Source organism: Palaemon carinicauda, chromosome 14 (genome assembly GCF_036898095.1).
Source record: "Palaemon carinicauda isolate YSFRI2023 chromosome 14, ASM3689809v2, whole genome shotgun sequence".
Classification (NCBI taxonomy): Eukaryota; Metazoa; Arthropoda; class Malacostraca; order Decapoda; family Palaemonidae; genus Palaemon; species Palaemon carinicauda.
In genome coordinates this window covers 40,116,050-40,141,004 of record NC_090738.1, presented here as the reverse complement: position 1 = coordinate 40,141,004, position 24,955 = coordinate 40,116,050, and the positions used below count along the sequence as shown (strand labels likewise).

The window sequence follows — 24,955 nt, the reverse complement described above, 5'->3', positions numbered from 1 at the left end:
TCCTATATCTCAAACAAAGCTCATTTAATAATGACCAAACCAAAGGGAAAAGGAATTAACTCTGAATGGAAGGTGGTAAAGCATATTACGTTATATATATGGGCTGGAAAGGTATATTGTGTCCCTATATCTCAAACAAAGCCGTTTTAATAATGACCAAACCAAAAAGAAAAGGAATTCATACGGAACGGAAGGTGGTAAAGCATATTACGTTATGTATATGGGTTGGAAAGGTATATTGTGACCCTATATCTCAAACAAAGCCGTTTTAATAATGACCAAACCAAAGGAAAAAAGAAATTCACACTGATTGGAAGGTGGTAAAGTATATTTCGTTATGTATATGGGCTGGGCAGGTATATTGTGACCCCATATCTCAAACAAAGCTGTTTTAATAATGATCAAACCAAAGGGAAAAGGAATTCATAGTGAACGGAAGGTGGTAAAGCATATTACGTTATGTATATAGGTTGGAAAGGTATATTGTGACCCTATATCTCAAACAAAGCCGTTTTAATAATGACATAACCAAAGGAAATGTTATTTTCCTTAGTAAAATAAATTTTTGAATATACTTACTCGATGATCATGTAGCTGCAACTCTGTTGCCCGACAGAAAAAACCTAAGGTCGGGATACGCCAGCGATCGCTATACAGGTGGGGGTGTACAACAACAGCGCCATCTGTCGAGTAGGTACTCAGGTACTTCTTGTCAACAAGAACCAATTTTCTCCTCGGTCCACTGGGTCTCTATGGGGAGGAAGGGAGGGTCCTTAAATTCATGATCATCGGGTAAGTATATTCAAAAATTTATTTTACTAATGAAAATAAAATTTTTCAATATTAATCTTACCCGATGATCATGTAGCTGATTCACACCCAGGGGGGTGGGTGGAGACCAGCATACATGTTAACATTAGAAGCTAAGTATCCCGTATTTCATTTTAGCAGTTATTCAAAATAACAAACATAAAATAAATAAGTACCTGGTAAGGAAGTCGACTTGAACCATTACTCTGCCTTTTTAAGTACGTCTTCCTTACTGAGCCTAGCGATCCTCTTAGGATGCTGAGCGACTCCTAGGTGCTGAAGTATGAAGGGCTGCAACCCATACTAAAGGACCTCATCACAACCTCTAATCTAGGCGCTTCTCAAGAAAGAATTTGACCACCCGCCAAATCAACCAGGATGCGAAAGGCTTCTTAGCCTTCCGTACAACCCAAAAACAACAATAAAAAGCATTTCAAGAGAAAGATTAAAAAAGGTTATGGGATTATGGGAATGTAGTGGTTGAGCCCTCACCTACTACTGCACTCGCTGCTACGAATGGTCCCAGGGTGTAGCAGTTCTCGTAAAGAGACTGGACATCTTTAAGGTAAAATGATGCGAACACTGACTTGCTTCTCCAATAGGTTGCATCCATTACACTCTGCAGAGAACTGTTCTGTTTGAAGGCCACTGAAGTAGCGACAGCTCTAACTTCATGTGTCCTTACCTTCAGCAAAGCATGGTCTTCCTCATTCAGATGAGAATGGGCTTCTCTAATCAAAAGCCTGATGTAATAAGAAACTGCGTTCTTCGACATCGGTAAAGCAGGTTTCTTAATAGAACACCATAAAGCTTCTGATTGTCCTCGTAATGGCTTTGTACGTCTTAAATAGTACTTAAGAGCTCTTACTGGGCATAGTACTCTCTCTTGTTCGTTTCCAACCAAATTGGACAGGCTTGGGATCTCGAACGATTTGGGCCAAGGACGAGAAGGGAGCTCGTTTTTAGCTAAAAAACCAAGCTGTAAGGAACATTTAGCCGTTTCAGATGTAAAACCTATGTTCCTGCTAAAGGCGTGTATCTCACTGACTCTTTTAGCTGTTGCTAAGCAAACGAGGAAAAGTGTCTTCAAAGTGAGATCTTTAAAAGAGGCTGATTGAAGCGGTTCGAACCTTGCTGACATCAGGAACCTTAAAACCACGTCTAAGTTCCAACCTGGTGTGGCTAACCGACGCTCCTTTGAGGTCTCAAAAGACTTAAGGAGGTCCTGTAGATCTTTGTTGGTGGAAAGATCTAAGCCTCTGTGGCGGAAGACTGCTGCCAACATGCTTTTGTAACCTTTGATCGTAGGAGCTGATAGGGATCTTACATTCCTTAGATGTAAAAGGAAGTCAGCTATCTGCGTTACAGAGGTACTGGTTGAGGAAACTGAATTCGCCTTGCACCAGCTTCGGAAGACTTCCCATTTTGACTGGTAGACCTTGAGAGTGGATGTCCTCCTTGCTCTGGCAATCGCTCTGGCTGCCTCCTTCGAAAAGCCTCTAGCTCTTGAGAGTCTTTCGATAGTCTGAAGGCAGTCAGACGAAGAGCGTGGAGGCTTGGGTGTACCTTCTTTACGTGCGGCTGACGCAGAAGGTCCACTCTTAGAGGAAGAGTCCTGGGAACGTCTACTAGCCATTGCAGTACCTCGGTGAACCATTCTCTCGCGGGCCAGAGGGGAGCAACCAACGTCAACCGTGTCCCTTCGTGAGAGGCGAACTTCTGCAGTACCTTGTTGACAATCTTGAACGGGGGGAATGCATACAGGTCTAGATGGGACCAATCCAGAAGAAAGGCATCTACGTGAACTGCTGCTGGGTCCGGAATCGGTGAGCAATAATTTGGGAGCCTCTTGGTCATCGAAGTAGCGAACAGATCTATGGTGGGCTGACCCCACAGGGCCCATAGTCTGCTGCAAACATTCTTGTGAAGGGTCCACTCTGTGGGGATGACCTGACCCTTCCGGCTGAGGCGGTCTGCCATGACATTCATGTCGCCTTGAATGAACCTCGTTACAAGCGATATCTTTCGATCTCTTGACCAGGTGAGGAGGTCCCTTGCGATCTCGAACAACTTCCTCGAATGAGTCCCTCCTTGCTTGGAGATGTACGCCAAGGCTGTAGTGTTGTCGGAGTTCACCTCCACCACCTTGCCTAGAAGGAGGGACTTGAAGCTTCTCAAGGCCAGATGAACTGCCAGTAGCTCCTTGCAGTTGATGTGAAGTGCTCTTTGATCCGGATTCCACGTGCCCGAGCATTCCCGTCCGTCCAGTGTCGCACCCCAGCCCGTGTCCGATGCGTCCGAGAAGAGAAGGTGGTCGGGGGTCTGAACAGCCAGTGGTAGACCTTCCTTGAGAAGAATGCTGTTCTTCCACCAAGTCAGTGCAGACTTCATCTCTTCGGATATAGGAACTGAGACCGCTTCTAGCGTCATGTCCTTTCTCCAGTGAGCAGCTAGATGAAACTGAAGGGGTCGGAGGTGGAGTCTCCCTAACGCGATGAACAGGGCCAGGGATGAAAGCGTCCCTGTCAGACTCATCCACTGTCTGACTGAACATCGGTTCCTTTTCAGCATGCTCTGGATGCATTCTTGGGCTTGACTGATTCTGGGGGCCGACGGAAAAGCCCGAAAAGCTCGACTCTGAATCTCCATACCTAGATAGACTATAGTTTGGGATGGGACGAGTTGGGACTTTTCTATATTGACCAGGAGACCCAATTCCTTGGTCAGATCCATAGTCCATTTGAGATTCTCCAGACAGCGACGACTTGACGGAGCTCTTAAAAGCCAGTCGTCCAAATAGAGGGAGGCTCTGATGTCTGCCAAATGCAGGAATTTGGCAATATTCCTCATCAGTTTGGTAAACACTAGAGGTGCCGTGCTTAGGCCAAAGCACAGGGCTTGGAACTGGTAAACGACCTTTCCAAAGACGAACCTTAGGAAAGGTTGGGAGTCTGGATGGACGGGGACGTGAAAGTACGCGTCCTTTAGGTCCAACGAGACCATCCAGTCTTCCTTCCTGACCGATGCTAGCACCGACTTCGTCGTCTCCATGGTGAACGTCTGCTTGGTGACAAAAGCATTGAGAGCACTGACGTCCAGCACCGGTCTCCACCCTCCTGTCTTCTTCGCTACTAAGAAGAGACGGTTGTAGAAGTCCGGGGATTGATGGTCCCGGACTATGACTACCGCTCCCTTTTGTAGCAAGACACACACCTCTTGCTGTAAAGCTAGCCTCTTGTCCTCCTCTTTGTACCTGGGAGAGAGGTCGATGGGAGTAGTTGCTAGAGGGGGCTTGCGCAAGAATGGAATCCTGTACCCCTCTCTTAGCAACTTCACAGACTGTGCGTCTGCACCCCTGTTCTCCCAGGCCTGCCAGTAGTTCTTGAGCCTGGCTCCCACTGCTGTCTGGAGAGGTTGGCAATCAGACTCTGCCTTTTGAGGACTTGGAACCCTTCTTCTTTTTGCCACGTTGACTGTCGGCACGGGTACCTCCTCTGCTGGAGGTTCTGCCACGAAAGGGCGGAATGAACCTAGACGCTGGTGTGTCCATCCTAGGTCTAGGCACGGAAGGTAAAGCTGTGACTTTACGTGCGGATGAAGCCACCAGGTCATGGGTATCCTTCTGGATCAACGAGGCGGCAATCCCCTTGATCAGCTCTTCCGGAAAGAGACACTTGGAAAGCGGAGCAAACATCAACTCCGACTTCTGACATGGAGTGATCCCCGCAGACAAGAAGGAGCAAAGGTGATCTCGCTTCTTAAGAACTCCAGACACGTACGAAGCCGCAAGCTCGCCAGACCCATCCCGAATGGCTTTATCCATGCATGACATGATGAGCATGGCAGAGTCCTTATCCGAAGGGGAGGTCTTTCTGCTTAACGCTCCCAAACACCAGTCCAGGAAGTTGAAGATCTCAAAAGCACGAAAAACTCCCTTCAACAGATGGTCCATGTCCGAAAAGGTCCAGCAAATCTTGGAGCGTCTCATAGCTAGCCTGCGGGGAGAGTCAACCAGACTTGAGAAGTCGCCCTGGGCAGAGGCAGGAACTCCCAAGCCGGGATCTTCTCCCGTGGCATACCAGACGCTAGATTTGGAAGCAAGCTTGGTCGGTGGAAAGATGAAGGCTGTCTTCCCAAGTTGCTTCTTGGACTGCAACCACTCTCCCAGTACCCTTAAAGCTCTCTTGGATGAGCGCGCGAGTACGAGTTTCGTAAAGGCAGGAGCTGCTGACTGCATGCCTAAAGCGAACTCAGAGGGAGGTGAGCGCGGGGTTGCAGACACAAACTGGTCCGGATACAACTCCTTAAACAGGGCAAGGACTTTTCTAAAGTCTAAGGAGGGAGGCGTAGTCTTGGGTTCTTCTATGTCGGAGTGCGGATCGTCCAAATGCGCAGCTTCGTCATCATCAGAGACTCCTTCATCCGAATGCTGAGGAGGAAGCGGCAAAGGTGGAGAAGAAAGCTGAACGGCTGAATCCGGCAGCACGGGTGCATGCGTAGCTGCACTGGATCCAACATCATGCCGCTGCTGGTCAGTCTGAGAGCTGGCAACAACAAAAGCGGAGTGATGGTGCGTGGTGGGGACTGCCGTGGGTTGCGGAGACTGCCGCATTGCGTCAAAACACGGCAGCTTGACAGCACCTTCCCACTGCTGATGCGGTAGCTCACGCATGTCAACGGAGGGTGCCGCACGTCGGCTAACGTCAACATGCGTCTGGCAGGGTCGACTGCGCATCGTTGGTGGAGCTCTCACAGGCGGAGTGTGGGAGCAGGCAGCCGCAGTATCTGCTGAGCGCACAACCATGACAGGTTGTAGGTTAACAGGTGCAGTGTCAACCTTCTCAGCACGATACTCCTGCATGAAGGAAGCAAGCTTAGACTGCATAGACTGCAGCATAAACCACTTAGGGTCTACCGTGGTTGGTGCGGCAACAGACGGAGTGATTGCCTGCTGCGGAACCACTCTACCTCTCTTGGGAGGTGTGCAGTCATCGGAAGACTGCGGCGAGTCCGAACTGACCCAGTGGCTACACCTGGGCCGTTGGACTCGCTCGGAAGGGACCTTGCGCTTGAGAGGTCGTGAGACCTTGGTCCAACGTTTCTGCCTAGAAACTTCTTCCACAGACGAGGAATGAATGGGCTCACTCGTCTGTTTGTGGATGGGACGATCTCTGCAAGATACGTCCGCAACCACTGAGGGTACATCTGTACGCTGATCAAGGCCTGTCGAACCCTTTGGTCCTTCGACATTGCTTCTCCCCTGGGCTTGGGAGCTTGCAAGAGGTCCCGGACTGGGAGGACGACTGGCACGAACAGATGCACCCTCATGCGTAACACTGACACTGACACTTTTCACCGCACTTGCACTCACTACACTTCCCACTGCACTTTTCTCTTTCAACTCTTTGACATCGGCCAAGAGTTGATTGCGGTCATTAGCTAATGACTCCACTCTGTCACCAAGAGCCTGAATGGCACGCATCATGTCCGCCATCGAGGGTTGAGCACTAGTAGAAGGGTCGGGAGTCACCACTACAGGGGAAGGAATAGGTTGAGGGCATGGGGAGAGGAAAAATCAAAAGAGCGAGACGAACTCCTCCTGATCCTATCCTTCTCTAGCCTACGTGCATTCTTAAGGAATTCATTAAAATCGAATTCCGAAAGCCCAGCGCATTCCTCACATCGATCTTCCAATTGACAGGATTTACCCCTACAATTGGAACAAACGGTGTGAGGATCTATAGAGGCCTTCGGAAGACGCCTAGAACAGTCCCTAGCGCTACGCTGCCTGTACTTAGGGACTTGAGAATGGTCAGACATCTTGAATTAGCCAAGGGGGGAATCCAAAATCTATCAAAGTCGTCAACAATTAATCCAAAACTAATCAAAAAACCTTGATAAGGTAATGATAATAACTCCTGTACAGCGAAAGCTAATATCTAGAGAGAATACATCACCAAAAAGCGTGAAATCAACTCCAGAAACAACAGCGTATCAAGTAGGTCTTGCCGGTGGCACGACAGAGGAAAAATTGGTTCTTGTTGACAAGAAGTACCTGAGTACCTACTCGACAGATGGCGCTGTTGTTGTACACCCCCACCTGTATAGCGATCGCTGGCGTATCCCGACCTTAGGTTTTTTCTGTCGGGCAACAGAGTTGCAGCTACATGATCATCGGGTAAGATTAATATTGAAAAAAAAGAAATTCACACTGATTGGAAGGTGGTAAAGTATATTTCGTTATGTATATGGGCTGGGCAGGTATATTGTGACCCCATATCTCAAACAAAGCCGTTCTAATAATTATCAAACCAAAGGGAAAAGGAATTCATAGTGAACGGAAGGTGGTAAAGCATATTACGTTATGTATATGGGCTGGTATATGGTGTCCCTATATCTCAAACAAAGCCGTTTCAATAATGACCAAACAAAAGGGAAAAGGAATTCACACTGAATGGAAGGTGGTAAAGCATATTACGTTATGTATATGGGCTGGTATATGATGTCCCTATATTTCAAACAAAGCCGTTTTAATAAGGACCTAACTAAAGGGAAAAGGAATTCACACTGAATGGAAGGTGGTAAAGCATATTACGTTATGTATATGGGCTGGTATATGGTGTCCCTATATCACAAACAAAACCGTTTTAATAATGACCAAACCAAAGGGAAAAGGAATTCACACTGAATGGAAGGTGGTAAAGCATATTACGTTATGTATATGGGTTGGAAAGGTATATTGTGACCCTATATCTCAAACAAAGACGTTTTAATAATGACCAAACCAAAGGAAAAAAGAAATTCACACTGAATGGAAGATGGTAAAGCATATTACGTTATGTATATAGGCTGGAAAGGTATATTGTGACCTTATATCTCAAACAAAGCCGTTTTGATAATGACCAAACCAAAGGGAAAAGGAATTCACACTGAATAGAAGGTGGTAAAGCATATTACGTTATGTATATGGGTTGGAAAGGTATTTTGTGACCCTATATCTCAAACAAAGCCGTTTTAATAATGACCTAACCAAAGGAAAAAAGAAATTCACACTGAATGGAAGGTGGTAAAGCATATTTCGTTATGTATATGGGCTGGACAGGTATATTGTGACCCCATATCTCAAACAAAGCCATTCTAATAATGATCAAACCAAAGGGAAAAGGAATTCATAGTGAACTGAAGGTGGTAAAGCATATTACGTTATGAATATGGGCTGGACATGTATATTGTGATCCTATATCTCAAACAAAGCTCTTTTAATAATGACCAAACCAAAGGGAAAAGGAATTAACTCTGAATGGAAGGTGGTAAAGCATATTACGTTATATATATGGGCTGGAAAGGTATATTGTGTCCCTATATCTCAAACAAAGCCGTTTTAATAATGACCAAACCAAAGGGAAAAGGAATTCATACGGCACGGAAGGTGGTAAAGCATATTACGTTATGTATATGGGTTGGAAAGGTATATTGTGACCCTATATCTCAAACAAAGCCGTTTTAATAATGACCAAACCAAAGGAAAAAAGAAATTCACACTGATTGGAAGGTGGTAAAGTATATTTCGTTATGTATATGGGCTGGGCAGGTATATTGTGACCCCATATCTCAAACAAAGCCGTTCTAATAATGATCAAACCAAAAGGAAAATGAATTCACAGTGAACGGAAGGTGGTAAAGCATATTACGTTATGAATATGGGCTGGACATGTATATTGTGTCCCTATATCTCAAACAAAGCCGTTTTAATAATGACCAAACAAAAGGGAAAAGGAATTAACACTGAATGGAAGGTGGTAGAGCATATTACGTTATGTATATGGGCTGGTATATGGTGTCCCTATATATCAAACAAAGCCGTTTTCATAATGACCAACCTGAAGCGAAAATTAATTCAGACTGAATGGAAGTGTGTAAAGTATGTTACTTTATGTATATGGTGTCCCTGTATCTCAAAGAAAGCCGCTCTAATAATGACCAAACTAAACGGAAAAGGAATTCAGACTGAATGGAAGTGGGTAAAGTATACTTTCAGGAAAGTGGGCATATAGTAGTGGGAGATGATAGGACTACCTCTGTACTAGTTGGTGTTTCATGTTGAAATTGAAGGCATGTCTGGGAAGATCTAACGGATTGCTTACCTTGGGGCTACAGTGAACTTTGAATTACGTACTAAGAGGGCAGTAAGGAAAATTACGAAAGCCTGGGTGAAGTGGCAACAGAATTCTAGACTACTAGTCAACGAAACTATTTTATTAGTAGAAAAAGAGACAGAGGAGTTATATTGGATTAATAAACCTTGTACTTAGCCTATTGGACAGACATGAACACTGGGGAGATGAAATTATTTACATTTTGAAAAGTTGTGAATGCTTTAAACAACATAGGTTTTGGATTGTAATATAAACCAATCATATTCTCACCAAAAACACAAAGGATATCGAGTGAACGACTCACCTGTAATCACTGGAGAATACATTTCTTTTTATTTTTTTTTTCAAAAGTAATCACTGGAGTATACTAGAGCTGCTTGTTTTTTTTTTTTTTTTTTTTTTTTTTTTTTTTTTTTTTTTTTTCAAAACTTGTGGTCATATGATGGGTACTTGAGTGCCCATGATGGGGGCGGGGTAGGCCTTTCGGTTCCATGACATTAATTTTCAACATCTGAAAAAGTAAATAAATTAGCATTCTTATACTTTAACTATTAGCAGTTAATCAATACAAAATAATTAATTTTTTTTAGAGAGAGAGAGAGAGAGAGAGAGAGAGAGAGAGAGAGAGAGAGAGAGAGAGAGAGAGAGAGAGAGAGAGAGAGAGAGAGAGAGAGAATCTTTACAGCTGTTGTATATAACGGAATTTTCTGTTAAAAGGACCATAAATTATAATTTCCCCCAAAAAAACTGATTGACATCTTTCTTTTTATTTACTCACAAGATATTTAAACCTACTATTACTACTACTACTACTAATAATAGTAGTAGTAGTAGTAGTAGTAGTAGTAGTAGTAGTAGTAGTAGTAGTAGTAGTAGTAGTAGTAGTAGTAGTAGTAGTACAAACGTCAATAGAACATTGAATATCTTGAATACATTAAAACACTTACTATACCCCCGAAGCGACAAGAAAGCAGGCCGATCTGAAATAGAGACAGTACTTCATACGTGGACAGAACCTGTATGTCAAGTAATACACGTAAACCTCATCCTTAAGAAATGCCAAGTAAGACACGCCAACCTCATCCTTGAGAAATGTCACAAATACCCACAAGTCTACCCCTATTATTATTATTATTATTATTATTATTAGTAGTAGTAGTAGTAGTAGTAGTAGTAGTAGTAGTAGTAGTAGTTGTAGTAGTAGTAGTAGTATTGTTATTATTATTATTATTATCATTATTATTTAAGCTACAACCCTAGTTAGAAAAGCAAGATGCTATAAGCCCAAGGGCTCCAACAGGGAAAAATAGCCCAGTAAGGAAATGAAATAAGGAAATAAACAAACACAACTTGGACGTGGCTGTACTCGACTCCTCCAGCAGTATCCGTGATCAAGGAAAGCAAAGTTGTTATTGGCAGAGCCACTCAAGAACCCTGATGTTTAACACCTAGATCTTGAGATCTTTATAGCTGAGGCAATGCCTTCCACTATAAAGGCCTACACGATATTAGAAAATGGAACTTGAATAAAATAAGATTGTGAAGGACAACTCAATAACCTAAGAATGACCCAGAAATTATGGGAACAAGGGGTGTATTCTCGATTCCTACAGAATAAGGTATGACTCATTTCCGTTTTTACTATGCTAATCCTGTCCAGATAACGCACCAATAATTCCTTAAAGTCATTTAAGAAAATTCATTTACCAATGACTTAAGAATTGATTAATTTGGATAATATGGCCTGGGAATTACACGAGGTAATTCAGTGGATATGTGTAAATGAGTGTGAAATCAAGAATTTGCACAGTGAATTAGTTCTGAGGTTGACCAAACAATAGTGAACAAACCTAGAATGGAGGTAAAAAGGTAAAAAGGTGAAAGGTAAAAGGTAAAAAGGTAAAAAGGTGAAAGGTAAAAGGTCAAAAGGTGAAAGGTGAAAGGTAAAAGGTCAAAAGGTGAAAGGTAAAAGGTCAAAAGGTTTAAGGTAAAAGGTCAAAAGGTGAAAGGTAAAAAGATAAAATGTTAAGTGCAATACAAATTGAATGAAAAATATTAACGCTATATGCAGGACCTACCGAGTCCTGCAGTGGGTCCTGGCTATATGGTTATAAATGCTTCGTGATTTGAAAAAACAAAAAATTGTGAATATAATCAGGGGCAAAGACTCCAGGATTAAAACATTGTGGAATGGTCATAAATGTGAAGTTTTTCTCCTCATATTAAGAAAAAAAAAAGTTAACAACAGTTCACCAATTTTAAAAGAATGCAGTTCCTCACAGTTAAGTTACTCAAGTCCAACTGTTGGTTGCTGACCTTAGCACTTAACTTTAAATCCACATTTTGGTTAAAATACCAAATAACAGTTTTGATCTTACACTGGTTGAAATGGGTTTAATGTTGTCTTTAAGAAATATATAAATTGAAAACATTGACTTATTTATTACTTAAACTAATCCCCTCACCTCAAGGGAAGACACACCCCTAACTTCACACTTACGGAGGCAGTTGATTAGTAATAACATGTACCAAACATTGGATATATTAAAGATATATTAAAGAGAGAGAGAGAGAGAGAGAGAGAGAGAGAGAGAGAGAGAGAGAGAGAGAGAGAGAGAGAGATATAAACCCTGGATCAATCCTTAATTGTTGGAAAATGATAATTTGACAACGATTCTCACACAATTATAGCCGATGACAAACTACAAATTGAATCTAGAAACTCAGAAATACCAGCCTACCTTGAGTTACCTCGCGGCCTTAATTCAGGCAATTCCTCACCAGATACGAAAAACACAATAATTCCAGTAGTCTAGAAGTGTTTTAAAGATTACAGATGCTGTATGAGAAAATATTTAGCAGTAATTTCAATCTTCTGAAAGCTATTTAAACGTTACAGATGTTCTCTGAGGATAAATCTTGAAGTAATTTTAATCTGGAGCGTAAACCCTTTCTAGAAATTTCGCCTAACGGCCATACCACATGAACGGCAAATTAAGAGATTTTGTTGAAACACCCGATAAGATATGAACACCTCACGCCTAAGAAACGCTAGATAAGAAATACAGATCTTTCTAGGAGACGGACACTCCAAAATCAAACCATTGTTCTCTGGTCTTGGGTAGTGACATAGCCTCTGTACCATGGTCATCCACTGTCTTGGGTTAGAGCTATCTTACTTGAAGACCATGGTACTGAGGCTATGGCACTACCCAAGATCAAAGAACAATGGTTTGATTTTGGAGTGTCCTTCTCCTAGAGAGGAGATCTATATGTCTTAGCTAGCGTTTCTTAAGGTTGAGGTGTACACTATTTTATCTTATTTCTCTTCCTCTTGTTTTGTAAAAGTTTTTATAGTTTATATAGGAATTATTTAAATTAATGTTGTTACTGTTCTTAAATTGTCTTATTTTTCCTTGTTTCCTTCCCCCACAGGACTATTTTCTCTGTTGGATCCCCTGGGCTCATGGCATCCTGCTTGTCCAACTAGGGTTGTAGCTTACCAAGTAATAATAATAATAATAATATGTGGCAACCCCATCCCTAAGTAACAACCTCACCCCTAAGAAATGCTAAGCATGATAGCCCCCAACCTCATCCATAGGAAATGCTTAGTAAGACACCAGGTAAGGTTAACTCACCACTAAGAAACGCATAGTAAGACACTCCAACTTCACCCCTAAAATACACCAATTAAGGCATACCAACCTTTCCCTTAAAAACACTAGGTAAGACACGAAAACCTCACCCCAAAAAATACCATATAAGACACCAACCTCACCTCTAAGTAACACCAGGTGAGACATGCCAACTTCAACCTAAAACACCAATTAAGACATGTCAAACCTCACCTAAAGGAAACACCAGATGAGAAGACCCCAAGCTTCACCCAATATCCTGGTGGTGGGATTAGCATAAAAGTGGCTTTCAAAATATAATCTCTACATTGAGTTATCTCCACCAAAAGTACTTATGTGGTGATATATATATATATATATATATGCATATATATATGCATATATATATGCATATATATATATGTATATATATATATATATATATATATGTCAGTCATGACATGCACCCCTCACTCAGTATTAAGAACCTCACGAAAAGGAACAAAAATGAGCTGTTTGAAAATAATAATATCATTGATGTAGTAAAACATCTTAAGATACTGTCATTTATCGTAAGAAAATTAATGAATTAAAGTAAATTAAAACATTACTGAAAGTTAACAATTATGAGAAGTTAAAATTTACAGATTAAAAAAATCCTAAAACAAATAAATACCCAGATATATTAGATATTTGAATATAATTGTTAATGGCTTATCACATCAAATTAATTAGGCTACATCTAGTCACAAATTAATTACAATATATTTGCACCCTTAGATGAAGAATTAATCATCAATATATAAAAAGTTTATCAATGACTAATTACATTAGCAATAAAACATTTATATCAATTAAGTTATTTACACCTCTAATCGGTAAATTAATTACATCAGTAATCCATAAATTAAACATCAGCAATTAGTGAATTAGTTATATTAGTAATCAGTAAATTAAAAAAAATCAGTAATTAGTAAATTAATTGCACTAGTAATCCGTAAATTAAACGAATAAGTAATTGCTAAATTAATTACATTAGTAATCAGTAAATTAAAAAAATCAGTAATTAGTAAATTAATTGCACTAGTAATCCGTAAATTAAACGAATAAGTAATTACTAAATTAATTACATTAGTAATCCGTAAATTGAACGCACCAGTATTCAATAGATTAATTACATCAGTAATCCGTAAATTAAACACATCAGTAATCAGTAAATTAAACGCATCAGTAATCCGTAAATTAAACAAATCAGTAATCTGTAAATCAATTACACCAGTAATCCGTAAATTAAACAAATCAGTAATCCGTAAATTAATTACATCAGTAATCCGTAAATTAATTACATCAGTAATCCGTAAATTAAACACACCAGTAATCAGTAAATTATATCAGTAATCCGTAAATTAATTACACCAGTAATCCGTAAATTAATTACATCAGTAATCTGTAAATTAATTACATCAGTATTCCGTAAATTAAACACACCAGTAATCAGTAAATTAATTACATCAGTAATCCGTCAATTAATTACATCAGCAATCCGTAAATTAAACACACCAGTAATCAGTAAATTAATTACACCAGTAATCCGTAAATTAAACACATCTGTAATCCGTAAATTAATTACATCAGTAATCCGTAAATTAATTACACCAGTAATCCGTAAATTAATTACATCAGTAATCCGTAAATTAAACACACCAGTAATCAGGAAATTAATTACATCAGTAATCCGTAAATTAATTACATCAATAATCCGTAAATTAAACACACCAGTAATCAGTAAATTAATTACATCAGTAATCCGTAAATTAATTACATCAGTATTCCGTAAATTAAACACACCAGTAATCAGGAAATTAATTACATCAGTAATCCGTAAATTAATTACATCAGTATTCCGTAAATTAAACACACCAGTAATCAGGAAATTAATTACATCAGTAATCCGTAAATTAATTACATCAGTATTCCGTAAATTAAACACACCAGTAATCAGGAAATTAATTACATCAGTAATCCGTAAATTAATTACATCAGTAATCCGTAAATTAAACACACCAGTAATCAGTAAATTAATTACACCAGTAATCCGTAAATTAAACACATCTGTAATCCGTAAATTAATTACATCAGTAATCCGTAAATTAAACACATCCATAATCAGTAAATTAATTACATCAGTAATCCGTAAATTAAACACATCTGTAATCCATAAATTACATGTCATCCGTAAATTAAGCACATCAGTAATCAGTAAATTAAACGCATCAGTAATTAGTAAATTAATTGCATCAGTAATCCGTAAATTAAACGCATCTGTAATTAGTAAATACATTACGTAAGTAATCAGTAAATTAAACGCATCAGTAATCCGTAAATTAAACTCATCAGTAATTAGTAAATTAAACACATTAGTAACTAGTAAATGATTACATCAGTAATTCTTGAATTAAACGCATCGGTAATCAAATTCACATCCGTAATCAGTGAAACCATCAGGAATTAATAAACAATATACACCAGTAATTATAAATTAGATCTAATTAAGAACTAATGACTAAACTAATATAAAAATCAATAACATGTGATTGGGAAGTTAATTTACTCTGTAATTAATGAATTTACAAAGTTAAAAAGCAAACTGAAAATGAGCGTTTAGCAAAAACAGCCTTTAACTATTTAGTTAAGAAAGGGAAGTTCGCCAGTTAAGTAAATTTATATTCAGAGGCATAAAATTTATATTCAGTGGCGATCAGACAAAAAATCTTCCACCATCATCAATTGGCAGTGGCCAGAACAGATTGGATTGTTGTAATAGTCAGGGCCACCCATACTAGGTTGGTTTGCTGTGAGCGATCAGAAAAAAATCTCCCACTACTGCCAATTGGCAGTGACCAGAACAGATTGGATAGCTGGCACGACGATGCAAAATATTGGTAGATTATTCTATCTTATTTCTCTTCCTCTTGTTATTTTAAAGTTTTTATAATTTATATTTAATAGATTTATATCAAGTTATTGTTCTTAAACTTCTCTCCTAGTATATTTCCTTTCCTCACAGAGCTATTTTCCCTGTTGGAGCCATTGGGCTTATAGCATCCTGCTTTTGCAACTAGGGTTGTAGCCTAGCAAGTAATAATAATAACAACACTGGGTACACCCACCTATACATATGTCGCAGTTTATTTTAGATATACTGTACACGATCTTCAACTATGACCCCTAAACCATTGACTATTTTATTTACAGCAAAACTTATTTTACCCTAATTAAATGTCTATGTCATTACGTGTCTAAGGCAACACATGCAATAGCCTAAGAGGATTCAGTGATCCAAAACACAAATGAAAGCAAATAAATGATCCCATCCACATAGTACATTTTGAGATCCTTTCCCATAGTTCAAACTTACCTAGTTATGGAGTGACCTTCCAATAAAAATTAATGTCCTTACTGCCGCACAAACTTCGCACATTTCACTTAAGTATTTGATAATGACCTAGCAATTATAACTATATTTTGGCAAAATTTTGCCATTAAGAATTTACTGACCTTCACTCCATCGAGGCGCACAGGGAAATGCCCTGAAATTGAAATGAAACAATTTCAGCCAATGACAGACCTCCACCAGACTCGCTGTGAATAGCCGTCTCTTAATGGCTTAAATCTTCGTCCATTGCCCAGGAGCCTTAAAAGCTAACCTCTTATTGGTTGAAAAATTTTTTTCCAGCAATTTTACTCAAATGTTAATTAAAAAACATCGACATTCATCAAAGTATTCGATATACTGTAATGCATTGCTTACATTATTTATTTAATTCATTATAAGTTTAAACAATGGATGAAATATACTCCGTAGAAAGCAAAATTTAAATATACAAAAAAACGAAGAAGGGGGAAACTGGGAATAGTGTTTTCACAAACAAGCAAACAAGGTGATACATCCAAGAATAAGACTGTATCTTGCATACAATCCCCGACTGTAACCAAATTCAAAACTGTATCAGTCTCTGGATTAAGTTAGATATTCACTGAGTTCCACATACTAAAGAATGTATTATAAAAATCTTGTAATATTTCCCATTCGTTATCATTTATGTAATGTGGATATTCTAATAAAATCTTAATCAAATCGATTCCTATAATAATAACAATAATAAAATCATAACAATAATGATAACATAATATAACCCACCCTGACCAGAAATAGCCATAGACTTTATTATTATTATTATTATTATTATTATTATTATTATTATTATTATTATTATTATTATTATTATTATTATTATTATTATTATTACTTGCTAAGCTACAGCACAAGTTGGAAAAGCAAGATACTAGAAGCCCAAGGGTTCCAAAAATGAAAAATATCCCAGTGAGGAAAGGAAATAAGGAAATAGATAAACGACATAAGTAATAAATAATTAAAACAGAACATTTTAAAAACATTAACAGGAAGAATTAGTTGAATAATAGGCCATTTTTAAAACGAAATATGGAATAAATAACGACTGGAATTTATGTAAAATTATGCATATTAAAAAAATTTAATTAAATTATTTGTCAGATATGCTTAGCAATTGGCAAATATTTAAACCAATATTTAATTAATCTTTAAAATCTAAATGACACTCATGTATGGCAGAGACAACTCCCTAGAAACTGATCATATATACATGAGTTCAGTGCCCAATCCTCCTCTCCACCCAGAGTAGGACCAGGGAGGGCCAGGCAATGGCTGCTTATGACAGAGCAGATCGTTCTTCCAAATACACCATCCTTGGCTCACCAGGATGGTGAGGTTCCAGACATTGCATGAAACTAAAGAGCTTGAACGAGTCTCGAACCCTAGTCCAACAGATCGTCATACAGGGACATTTCTAATAGGGTACCACATCACTTTAACACCCGCACACACAGTAGGCCTATCCATAAATATATAGATTCATATACACGCACATCCATTCCAAGATGACATTTCTTAAAGTCTATAGACCTTGATACTTTTACCACTAACTCATGTGACTTTCATAAAAGCATATGTAAACTTTGTAAACAGATATGCCATTTTCTACATATTAACTGCAGCATCGATGTCAACATCTTTATGTAGTACCTGATAAGTCAACTATCTATAGTTTTGTCTCGATTTCAGAGGCATAGGTGTGGATTGTGCCACTATAAATCATAATTCATCTTCGGGAATTATGCTCTTAAGGTAGTGGAAATTCGATATTAAAAAAAAAAAAAACTATTTTGGCTAAATAATTTATATGTATTATTTATAGGCTACACACAATATACAGTATATATATATATATATATATATATATATATATAATTTAAAGTAAAAATTACCCTAAACTACAAGATTAAATTTCAATGCGACACGAAAGAAAACGGTTAGAATTCTAAATGGAACTATAAGAGAAAACGCAAAAAGGAAATTGAATTCAATGGTAGACTTTGGTAATTACTACACACTCTACTAATGACATTTAAATCTTCCTTTCAGTTTTCTTTTATTCTTTTTTTTTCCAGAGGTAGAATAGTAAGATGTAATAAAAATGGCATATTAGTTTACAATCGATAAAACTTTGAGTGGTGGAGATAATTCAAACAATGGTGCTGATGGCCAAAGCGAAATAAATGACACTACCCTAGGGGATAGCCCCTTTACAATTCAATGTACTGGTAAAGACATTGCTAATTCCAACCTAATATATATATATATATATATATATATATATATCTTATTCGGAAATGAGTTCGTGAAATTAATCATATAGGTTTACCTTGAATTCCAATTTCATGAAGTCACTTATTAATACCAAAAAAACATGTAGTTTCATGAGATTTTTCAAAAAGAAAAAAAAAATTAACTTATCAGATAATGGTAGGAGAATGCTTAGTATAGTATCTAATGTAAGTCGAATAAACTAAAAAAAAAAATATCTAGACGTGACATCTGTCTCGGAAAACTTAGCAATGCAAACTTCACAAGTTTTGAGTTTCAAAATCAGAGTAAATGAACGAATTTTCAATGCTATTACGAAACTGTTGAATAGTTCTCGGAACTTCATGATCGCGCAATTTCTCCTCTAATCAATTAGGCTTGTTAATTAGTATATAATTCGTTACCTGAGCTTTTTTGGGGACTAATTTTGGAAATTGATATAAGCAAAGACTCTACGAGCTTTTTAAAATATCTACCCTGCTTGGTATTGAATTAAGAGCTCAAGATAGAGACGACTGGCGAAATCTAACTGATGCCCTTTGCATCAATAAGCGTGGGAGATGATGATGATTATGATAGCCTAAAACACTATAGATTAATTTTGCTATAGCAGAACGATATGAATTGTCTATAGGTCTTTCTTATTGTGATTTTCATCAAAACATCACAAGTCTTATCCCAGGACATCTTTATGTTTGCATTTAGAGTTAGAGTTATCTTGCTTGAGGGTATATAGTTTATAGTTTATAGTTTATATAGGAAATACTTATTTTAATGTTGTTACTGTTCTTGAAATATTCTATTTTTCCTTGTTTCCCTTTCTCACTGAAGTATTTTCCCTGTTGGGGCCCCTGGGCTTATGGCATCCTGCTTTTCCAACTAGGGTTGTCGCTTAGCAAGTAATAATAATAATAATAATAATAATAATAATAATAATAATAATAATAATAATAATAATAATAATAATAATAATAAACTATCGGATTCATTTCGTATGTGGTAGCCTATTGGAAACTTCCCTGCCTGACGAACTGCTATAGTGTCTGGTACCTAGCTAATCTTTATGAGGTAAGGATGGGGTATTTTGGGTGAGCCTATAGGTCTGCCTACTGCGTCATCAGTACCTATTGTCTGGACCTCCATGGTCCTAGCTTGGGTGTAGAGGGCGTTGGGCTCTGATCATATATAATATTGTCAGCCTCTAGGGCACTGTCACTGTCCCTTGCTTCTGCCAATCATAACCGACCTCTAGACAGTATTGTATGTTGTATTACCTGGCTTGGTCATATATTGATAATTCTATTGTGATGTTAAATTTTATTGCAATTTATCATCGATCCACAGCAAATTTACTCGGGGTGGGGTTTCATCGAATTCACAGTACGAGAATTGAAATGTCTGGATAGCCTCTTGAGACTATTACCAGTGAGACTTGTACTCTTGTGATCTTTTAGAAAATAGTATGGCTTCTTCCACGCCAGAGGCTTAGCTAGTTGGGACTTTGATATAACAGCAGTCTTTTGAGTCTTATCAAGACTTGGGAGTCTTTGTATGATTGTCATGGGTAACCGTAGCAACTCTGGCTTTTAAAGTGTTTGAAAGGGAATAACCTTTAAGAATGATCCTTCTTAGACCCAGCTAGACTCAGGGGATTACAAGACTTCTGAACTACCAGAAGCAGTATTCTGGCCATCAGACAGCTCCATATTCTGAGATGGGTGAACTATGGATGGAAGATATCAATCATAGGATAATAATCAAAGGACAGAGCCTTCAGAGGCCCTCTGAAACCTCTGATCCTTTGTTAAAGACGCGGTTCTTGAGGAATTATTAGAATGTAAATTATTCTTGTTAGTATCTACAGTATACAGTATCTGCAATCTTATCAGTTAGACTGTACAGTTGGTCACAAAACCAGCAAAGGAGTATCATAATCTTTATCACGAATAGCGATTGCTTGAGGTTCATTATTGACAGTCAGACCAACAGACTAATTATTATTATTATTATTATTACTTGATAAACTACAACCCTAGTTGGAAAAGTAGGATGCTATAAACCAAGGGGCTCCAACAGGGAAATTAGCCCAGTGAGGAAAGGAAACAAAGAAAAGGAAAATATTTTTAAAACAGTGCAGTGCATTTCAGTACAACTTCCTTTGATAACACGGAAAATGTTTTGATGAAAAAAGTGACAGGCTGAAAGAATGACAGAAGTACAAAATACTGTACTTAATAAACATTGTTAATTCTGAAAAAAAAATTTAAAAAGTTTATATAACATAATAAATGCAACAGGAACTAATATATGACGACAAACTGTTTGACGACACTTAAAACGAGTATAATCTATTTTCGTTTCATGATTACAAAATAGAAATGGACTAGGGCATACCCATTACACTGGGAAAAAAAGTTATAATTTTAATCGGAAATTCTCCGTAAAAATATACAGTTCTCAGCCGTATTTCAGTAAAATACAGGCGACCGTAATTTTTACCCTACTTGTTATTCTCTTTTACTGGTTGGTGACCGTAATATCACTTCTTTACGTCAAGATATCCGTTTTTAAAACGGCAAATGCCTGGCAACATTTATTCCAGGATTTTTTACCGTTTTTTACGGCAATTTTTTAAGTGTAGCTGGATGATTTTAAACCTTCGCAAACCTTAAACCTTAGCAGTCAAATATGTTATTTAAGGGCACCTTTGAAATAAAATACTCCTGTTATAGTTTTCTTTTTGTATAATTTAATATCACTTTATATAAGCAAGCAAAGACTTCAAGTATGTTGGAAAAAAATAGTACATAACAAATAAAGTTCTTACTAGTATTATGATTAGCCTAAATATGCAAAACAGGAATTTAAAAATGTGGTTGATCATAATTATGATAAATATTGTACCGTATACAAATCTTCCTTTGACTGGAAAATCCAGTTAAGAGTCAAATCATTTGGATTCAATCTTTAAAGCTACATCAACAACAATTCATTCAAAATGCAGTATACAACATACAATACACACACACAAAATATATATATTTATTTGAACACACTTTTTGTTTGTATATATATATATATATATATAGCATATATATATAATATATATATATATATATATATATATGTATATATATACATATATACAGTATATATTCATATATGTATTTATATATCAAGTATATATATATACATACACACACACACTATATATATATATATATATATACACACACATATATATATATATATATAAATATAAATACATATATATATAATATGTATATATATATATATATATATAGATATATACTGTACATACATACATATATATATATATATATATATACATATATAAATATATAAATATACATATATATATATATATATATATACTTTAGGCTAACATACTATGTCAGAGAATTGCACATTTTTAAGGTCTGAACCTACCCGGTATAAGAAATACGTAATCGCCCGCCTCCCCCCTTTCGTCATAATTCCCAGAAAGCTTCTGAAAAAACTCCTAAATAATTGACTTCTTTTTCTTATAAGTAGGACACCAGATTATATTCATGATAGCAATACCATTTGATAACTTTAATTCCTATCTTGCTAACAAAATTTATGTACTCTGAATATTAGGGAGGAATTAATATCTTGCTTTTAAGTTTTTGTTATGGAAATTTCAAAATTTCACCCTCAAAATGTTCAACGCTTTACAACGTATGTTTAATACAACATCTAAACCTTCACATGCCCATCCACAAAAAAAAAGCAATAAAATGTATGTATATTTAAGTATGTGTGCTTAAGTATGTATAGATAGATACGCAGTAATAAGTCAATGCCACTAGACAGTAAAGAGGCAAAAATATCAAAGCTACAGATACCATAATATGAATTACACTTATAGCGATAAATTACAACAGTAATTACAGTACACTTGATTTTAAGGCAATCAATCAAAGGCAGTGATGCTCCGTGAAAATAGAGAGAGAAAAGAAAATCATGTCCTTATTGACATTCCGATGGCACATGTAACTTACACGGAGTACCTAGCATAAGTTTAAAGGTCGCTCATGAATGGCAGAAGCAAGGGACAGTGACATTATGGATCTCCCAAGGTTTTAAAGTCGCTCATGAATGGCTAGGCAAGGGACAGTGACAATGCCGTAGATTGGACATATATCCATATGGTCAGCGCCCAAGGCACCTCTTCATCAAAGCTAGGACCAAGGAGAGCCAGGCAATGGCTGTTGATGACTCAACAGGTAGACCCATAAGCTCCCACAAGACCCCCCCAAACCTTAGCTCACAAAGATGGTGAGGGTGCAGACACTAAAGGAACTAATGAGTTTGAGCGGGACTCGAACCCCTGTCTGGCGATCACCAGTTAGGCCAGCACGACCCTTGCATAGCTCACATAGGTTGTAATTCTAACACATATATAGAAAATAATTTTTTTACACATTAATGTGCAGTGATTCACTGAAGTTTGGAAAAACAAAATCACATTTGACTCAATTATAATTTATAAGAAAATTATATGAAATATAATTTTGATTTCAACTCGACCTCAGATTTACCTTTGAATTCAACACCTAAGATTTACCTTTGAATTCAACATCTCAGATTTACCTTTGATATCAACACGACCTTTGAATTCAACCTGACAGAAGATTTACCTTTGATTTCAACACGACCTCACATTTACCTTGGGAATTCACCCGATTTTTCTAATCGGGTAGATTTTGTGGAAACCTCTTGTTACTTATTTTTTTTTTTTCAAAAATATCTTGTTTTATAGTATTTGAAATACTTGCTTATGTTAAACATTGGTACTACTACATGACTTTATCGATTTATATTATGTTATAAATGGGTACTTTCCTTACAAATTATATATATATATATATATATATATATATCAGTAAAATATTTTGATCTCATCGATGTTTGATTTTGTAGTTTACATTGAGCGGGAACCACTAAGCTTAAATTAATATTTTATGAAAAATACATGCGTGAAAATTTGCATATACTACAAAAGTAAATTCTCTTTCGTGCTAAATCAAAGATGCATACCACGTAATTCATTTCAGAAAATGTATAAAATAGCGGAAGTTTACACATTCAACGCATTACAAGTTCAGGGTATATTTTCATTCAAGAAAAAACAAAATAAATCTAACAACTCTGAGAAAAATGAACGAAGTTAACAAACACTGCCAGGTGTACGATAATTTGACAAACTAGATACCCATCGACAAAAACACGTTTAAACACCTACTGTACTTCGAATCAGGACTTCGAGTCACATCCAGTTGCTAAAGATGAAATTATTTTTCCATTTGTGCGTCAATTCGTAACTCTCAAGATGTTACCATTAAAGAAAAATCACTAACGTACCTAGTACCGTTAAGGCAACCATCAAACTGGCTCATTCAACTCATTTTTAACACCGAATTTCCAAATTTTCCCAAGAATTCTGAAGCAAGCGTGAAGACACAATGCTCTGGTGTGGTTTGCTGAACGTCCGCTAGGGGCCCAGTTCAAAAGTTTACGATCATAATCGTACATGAAAAGTTTAGTGTCATATATATGTAATTAAATCAATATGGTTTTGAGCCTTTACTTCACTTATAACTTTTCCATATACTTATTCGTACGAGAATATGAAAATGCCTCGTTAGTCTTTCGTCAGTTGTAAGAAACGTAAACAATATACCTACACTTCAGAAAAGGTAACCAAACCACTGTAAACAAATTGATTGATATGCAGACTTTAATGTTTATGACTCATATTTTGAGCTTAAATAGTTACAAATTTATGCACATATTCATAATTACAGAAATCTGAGAAATTATATAACTGCCATTTCCCGTAAAGCAATTAGTAATTGTTTTCATATAGATTATGATCGTAATATAGCTATTTTATAAAGCTACGTCAAGCAATTTCCGACTCATTCAAGTTGCTAGTATGGCTTAGAAGGTTAGGGTTCATCCCAAGTGATGTACAGTTGGACACATGAATTCTTAGCACACCTCTCTCTGTGTTAGTGAACCCTTAAGCTGGAATCACACTAGGCTTTTTTTTTATTTTTTTTTTTACCAGCAGCAAGTTGTTGCTGCCCAAAATGGAAAGCCCAAGATGATGTTGCTAGAGATATTGGCTTCCCGACTGGACGGGAAGCTGGCCGTGTAAACCGCGAGCATGACGTCAGATGTAAACAAAAAAGATGGGGGCTGCAAATAGGACGTGCTCTTGCTTGGCAATCTTGGGTCCAACAAGCCTCAAAGCAGAGTTTTATTATAAATCTGCTTTGTTCATCCTGTGGTAGTTGTAGAATTCATTTCACGTTATATACCGATAATACATATTACTGCAACAGTTAGAAAATGTCTGGGCGCCATGATGATATCAGCTGATCGGTTTCAGGTTTTTCCTATTTGCTCCTCGAACTGTGAGATCGTAGTGTGACGCTACAACACTTTCGATCAATCTATCATCGGCTGGAGGTTGGCCAAAACCTCGAGCAAGAAATGACTAGTGTGACTCCACCATTACTGCGCGGCGAGTTCTTGTTTATAGCCCTGCCCACCCCCTCTGCAAGCATATCAGG

The 24,955-nt window shown here is 37.4% G+C and overlaps 1 long non-coding RNA gene across 3 annotated transcripts in view; it reads right to left on the bottom strand.

Annotated features, from left to right (window-relative positions):
- Positions 1-24,949, bottom strand: part of LOC137653538 (uncharacterized) — a 34,033-nt gene extending 9,084 nt beyond the window's left edge. Inside the window, exons 1-2 of one of the 3 annotated variants that reach the window (XR_011046513.1) lie at positions 23,620-24,949; positions 9,271-9,477 (exon numbers count right to left, since the gene is read on the bottom strand). This is a non-coding gene — a long non-coding RNA (uncharacterized lncRNA). The other 2 variants (XR_011046512.1, XR_011046514.1) reach the window with 2 other exon arrangements.
- Between the last annotated feature and the right edge of the window lie 6 nt (positions 24,950-24,955).